The following is a 6,546-nucleotide window of genomic DNA, read 5'->3' as shown; positions in this document are numbered from 1 at the left end:
AAACAGTAAGCTGCTGTTTCACTGTGTGTGATACTCTGGGTAAAATAACTGACATATATTAAGATGAGTACTGCGCCCAGCACACTTCCTTGAGGGACTCGAATATTAATGTATTCTGGGTCATGAACGAGTTTTATGGTCTGACTGAGTTCTGTTTAAGGTCTGGGTCTCCACTCACTGCACTCGGTTTTCACATATGAATGGAATCATTTCTTTGATACCACCATTATTCCTAATGCAGCTTGTTTATTTTGCACTGTTTCATGATGTAATTGTGTCGAAAGCTGTGGCATGGTCAAGAAAAGTACCTGTACATTATCTCCTTTGCCTGATGCTACTAGAATAGCATTTGTAAGTTGAGCTATGGTTGGTCCACTGCTTTTAACAGACTTGAAACCAAACTGTTCTTTACACAGAAGATTGTACTTTGTCAAGTACCCCGTGAGTCTAGGTTTCGTTATGCTTTCTACTAGTTTTGAAAACAATTAATGAGATGGACCTGTAACTATCTATATTTTTCCTGGCCTCCTTTCTTATGTGGATGAAAGAATTTGCATACTTAAGTGTCTCTGGGAAATAACCTGCGGTGAAAGAGTCATTTGTGATGTGCACTAGAGGGCATTTAATAATGTATATGCAACCCTTCAGCAAGTGCCCACACACTTGACCCTATAACTGCTGACGTTTTATTTCTTTTAGGTTACAGACAATGTTGCTCAGTTCTCGTGTAGTGGTGGGTCACAGCATCTTGCTGCTTACAATACTTTTCTATAAATCTTTTTCTAAGTACTACTAACGCACGAAAAAAGAATGGTTCAAATGGCTCTGATCACTATGGGACGTAACATATATGGTCATCATTCCCCTAGAACTTAGAACTGCTTAAACCTAACTAACCTAAGGACAGCACACAACACCCAGCCATTACGAGGCAGAGAAAATCCCTGACCCCGCCGGGAATCGAACCTGGGAACCCGGGCGTGGTAGCGAGAATGCTACCGCACGACCACAAGATGCGGGCACTAAAGCAGGACAATTTTAGTCATATTTTATATGGTAGAACTTGTTTAGGATTAAGGGGCTGTCAAACAGATTGTGCAGTATTTCATATTTTACCCAAAGTTTTAAATCTTGTTTTTAAGAACTCATTCATTCGGGAGAGTGATACAAACAAACCATCGTACAGAATCCTGTATGGAGCTCATAGCAGTAAGCAGCTCTGGCGCAGAGAACCAACTAAAAGAGTTGGAAACAAATAATCCCAATTATGTTTGGCAGGGAGAACTCTGTGGCTTTGGCACATTAGTTAGCTCACATTTATCACAAATTTCTCACCCGGAGCAAAGCCACAAGTAACTGGAAAAATGTGCAAGTGACTACAATGTATAAGAAGGGTAAAAGGAAGAGTCACATAATCACAGACCAGTATCCGTAACATTTGTCTGCTACAGAATTCTGGAATATATTTTCAGTCAGAATATAATAAGTCCACATATTACATGGATTTAGACAGTATAGCTCGTACAAAAATCGGCTCACCCTGTTCCGACACGAATCCGACGAACCACGGATGAGCGCCAAGAGGCAGGGTCTATATTCCTAGATTTCCAAAAAGCATTAATGTGCCCCATTGCAGACTATTAATAAAGGTACAGGAATAAAGAATAGGTTCCCAGATATGTGAGCGGCTTAAAGACTCCTTAAATAACAGAACTCGGTACATTGCCCTCAGAGGCGAGTATTCACCAGAGACGAGGATGTCATCAGAAGTGTCCCGGGGAAGTGTGATAGGACTGCTCTTATTCCGTATATATACACAAATGATTTGACAGGCAGTGTGAGAAGCAGTATACAGCTGTTTGCCGATGATGCTGTGTTGCACGGGAAGGCATCATTGTCGAGGTACTGTAGGAGGATACAGGATGAGCTAGTCAAAATTGCTATTTGGTGTGACGAATGGCAGCATGCTCTTAAAAAAAAAAGAAGGTAGTATGTTAATGCAGATGAGTATGAGAAACAATGCCATAATGTCTGAATACAGTAGTACAAGTGGTAGTGGGTCACACAGTCACCCAGGTTAACCATCTGGGCACAATGTTTCAAAGCGATACGAAATGGAGCGAGCGTGTGAGGATTGTGCTAGCGAAGGTGAATGGTCAGCTTCAGTTTATTGGGAGAACTTTGGGAAAGTGTAGTCCATTTGTAAAGCAGACTGCATATAGTACTCTAGAGTGACCCATTCTTGAGTACTGGGGATCCCACCAGGTCAGATTAAAGGAAGACACGGAAGCAATACACACAGTTACCGGAATGTTCAGTCAGCACGCAAGTATTATGGAGGTACTCTGTTAAGTCAATCCCTGGAGGGAAGACAACATTCATTTCGTGGAGAACTACTGAGAAAATTTTGAGGAACAGCATTTGACGCTCACCACAGAACAACTCTACTGTCGTGTATGCACAATTTGTGGAGGCTCACAAAGATTAGATAAGAGAAATTGGGGCTGATACGGAGGCATATCGGCAATTTTTTTCCCTAAATCTATTTGTGAGTGGAATAGGGAAAGAAATGGCTAGTTAGAGGTACAAGGTGCCCTCTGCTACACAGCACACGGTGGCTTGTGGAGTACGTATGTAGACGTAGATCTGTTACCACTCCCTTTGAAAAAGTGTCCCACATTTTGTTTAGGTATAGTTGTCCTATCTGGCAACTTATAGATACTGTTACTTCAGTTTTTCAGCTGCGAATTGTGGGTCAATACTCTACTGAGAACGACTTTCTCAAAATATTACGGAAATGGGTTATTATTTCCTTCAAACAATCCCAGAGGCAGAACAAAATGCCTCTTTCTAGAAATACAATGTATTCTCTAAACTCTTTCGGAGATGATTTTTATTATTATTATTATTTTAATCAGTCTTCATGTGTCTCTACTAGATTATAACATACATTTACATTTCACTTTCTGTTATTGGATCCAGCACTTCTGATTACTGTAGCAAAATAGTCAGTCAGCTTTACAGCTAATAAATCGAATTTCTCATCATTTCTGTCACAATTAATGTCTAGGAATTAATTTCTTAATTTTATTTTATTTATAAATGATCCAGGTTACACTTTGCTTTATTCTCAGAGAGTTTTGTCTGTTAGGCTTTTTAGACAACAGAATGGAGGAATTTAAAGCACTGGTAGTAATGGCGTCAGCTCTTCCTTATAGTCTGACCTGTGAATTAGAAATAGTGCTACCTCATTTCTTTCCACTTTCCAATTTTCCCTCTTTCCTCCCTGAAGAAGAAACTAACAGTTGCAAAAGCTAGGAACACTGTTTTCTACTTTTTGAGTTTCTATCGGCTGTACTCGGAATTTCCCACCCTGAAGGTACGTACAGACAATTTCCTCCACTTGTCACCACAAGAGGAAGTCTTGCACTGTGGAAAATTCTCGGCAATATTGAGGAGAGACCAGTCTAGTTATTTTGCACATTCTCCAGATTGTATTCGTAACAACTCGCAACCGTGTGAGACGTGTCACTCGGTTCGCAAATAAGGCACATTTTCTCTGTGAAAACACGGCTACGTACTGTCCGTTTACACCAGTGGATTTTTTTGTTTTGTTTTAATCTTAATCCACAACCAAAATTTGATTAACTCAATGACATACATACTATATCCTCAGATTCATTTATGGAGTAGTTACTGAGTAGAAATGATTTCATTTGTTTTTAAAACTTTCATTATACCCCAGTATCCCTATTCACGAGAGTCATTGGTGAAGTATTGTTATGGCTGCATATTTTGTTCCATTCTGTTGCACGAGTAAGTTAAGTTGTGGATAGTGAAAGTTATTTTTATTCCTTGTCTTACAATTATGACTTTTTTTTTTTTTTTTTACAAATTGTGCCTGTTTCTTCACAACAATATTCATAAGAGAGCAACTGGTACATCTAGGTTTTTAAACAGTTGCAAACATGAAGTTCAAAGATGGACACGATGTTTTGATGCAATGAATATTCTAATCCTCTCCTCACCAAAATCGGCAATTACATGTAGAGGAAATGTTATTGAAAGCGAAAGTTTGAGAAGACACTGTAAGTGATATGTTAATTCCGTTTAATGTCCCAACATACACAAACGCAGGAATTTTGATAGAACTTATACGGCAAGTCTCATTTGTCAACTGCTCAACAACAGGGACGGGCAGGCTACTGCGTTACTCCACTAGACTATTTTATTCTGAAATAAATGAAAACCTATTTGAGTGTGCAGCCATCTCCTGTGATGTCTTATTTTTAGTTTTTGCACAGAGTACAGAAATACTTTTAACTGTCCCACATCATATGTTTTCACTGCCACTCACCCACAGTGACTTGCATGCAACAGCACAGCCACAGCGGAGTCACATACAGCAGTGCGCCCATGACACACGTAGGCTACTCTAGGTCTCGTGCAGGTATATGAAGGCAGACTGAATTGCAAAATTGGGTGACTTTACCCAATTCTTATATTATATAGATGATCTTTTAAATGAATTAAGACGTTGGTCAAAATGCACAATAGTTCTTGGGTGACTGTAACATTAATTTTAACAGAAGTAATAAGAACAAGGTACAATTATTAAATCTGTTTAACACATACAATATGCAGTCTACAGTGCAGGAAATTAGCAGAAATGGGGATGGGTCAGAAACAACACATTATCAGATATTTACCAATAAACAAAGCTGTGACTACAATGTTTAAGTAACAGATACAAGCATTTCTGGCCATGTTGTTGTTGTTATGGTCTTCAGTCTTGAGACTGGTTTGATGCAGCTCTCCATGCTACTCTATTCTGTGCAAGCTTCTTCATCTCCCAGTACCTACTGCAGGCTACATCCTTCTGAATCTGCTTAGTGTATTCATCTCTTGGTCTCCCTCTACAATTTTTACCCTCCAATCTGCCTTCCAATACTAAATTGGTGATCCCTCGATGCCTCAGAAAGTGTCCTACCAACTGATCCCTTCTAGTCAAGTTGTGCCACAAACTCCTCTTCTCCCCAATTCTATTCAATACCTCCTCATTAGTTATGTGATCTACCCATCTAATCTTCAGCATTCTTCTGTAGCTACATTTCGAAAGCTTCTATTCTCTTCTTGTATAAGCTACTTATCGTCCACGTTTCACTTCCATACATGGCTATACTCCATACTTTCTGGCCATATGGCTTTAAAAATGATGATAAGGAATGAGAACAATAAGACAGTCACTGAAAAATATGTACAAAGAAGACTTATTAATGCAAACAACATAAGGGTATTTAATAGTATGCTAAAAAGGGTGCAGTGGGGCATAGATTAACTTATGATGCAGACAAAAAGTATGACAGTTTTCTCACTGATTATAAATATTGTTACGATGTAGCATTCCTGTTAAAAAAATGTCAGTGAGAAGACAAACACATGGGTGACAGAGGGGATTAAAAAAAATCAGCAACCACCCTTAGAAACCTAAGCAAACATGCTAAAATAAATACAACAGTAAAACCATATTATAGGAAATATAGAAGGGTCCATACAAAGGTTTTACCGGCAGCAAAGAGGCTAAGCAATGATTCATACATTAATAAGGGAAGCAATAAATCAAAATTGATTTGGAAGGTTATAAACAATAACATAGGAAAATGCAGAACCAAGACCTATAATTTCAAAATTATAAGTGAGGGCAAAGTGACAAACGATGCTCAACAGGTAGCCAATATATTCAATGAACATTATGTGAACATAGGACTGAACCTAATTTGTTAGTCAGTTGGCTGAGTGTTTCATTGATCAATAGCACCGTTAAGATGTGGAACGTGTCAAATGCACAAGAAATGCGTACAGGAAACAAGTCTCTTTTTTTACATTATAGTGTTATACCTAACTATTTCTATTATCTATCCCATTCCCTTAAATTGCACAAAATGCACATATCTCCAGATTTATTTACTCATATTCAAGAATTCATGACGCTGGATTCGCATTTTGGAGGACAACGGTTCAATCCCACATACGGCCATCCTGATTTAGGTTTTCCGTGATATCCCTAAATCACTTCAGGCAAATGCTGTGATAGTTCCTTTCAAAGGGCACGGCCGACTTCCTTCCCTAACCCGATGACCTCACTGTCTGGTCTCCTTCCCCAAAATAACCCAACCCACCATGGTATAGAAGGACTTGCCAAGGAGGTATGATTTCAATTTGTTTTTGAAACTATTACTGCTGCCTGTCAGACATTTTATTTCATATGGTAATTTATCAAAAAGTTTTATAGCAGCATATTTTACCCCTTTCTGTGCTAAAGATGGGTTAAGTAAAGGGTAGTATAGGTCCTTCTTTTTTCTGGTATTGTAGTCATGAATATCACTGTTGATTCTAAACTGGTCCATGTTGTTGAGAAAAAATTTCATTACTGAGTAAATGTACTGTGAAGCAGTTGTAAGAATTGCTAATCTTTTAAACAGATGCCTACAAGATGTGCGACTATGAACCCCACACAATATTCTAAGTGTTGAGTTGCCCCAGAGT

Source organism: Schistocerca gregaria, chromosome 10 (assembly GCF_023897955.1).
Source record: "Schistocerca gregaria isolate iqSchGreg1 chromosome 10, iqSchGreg1.2, whole genome shotgun sequence".
NCBI classification, from domain to species: domain Eukaryota; kingdom Metazoa; phylum Arthropoda; class Insecta; order Orthoptera; family Acrididae; genus Schistocerca; species Schistocerca gregaria.
This window is presented reverse-complemented; position numbering follows the sequence as displayed.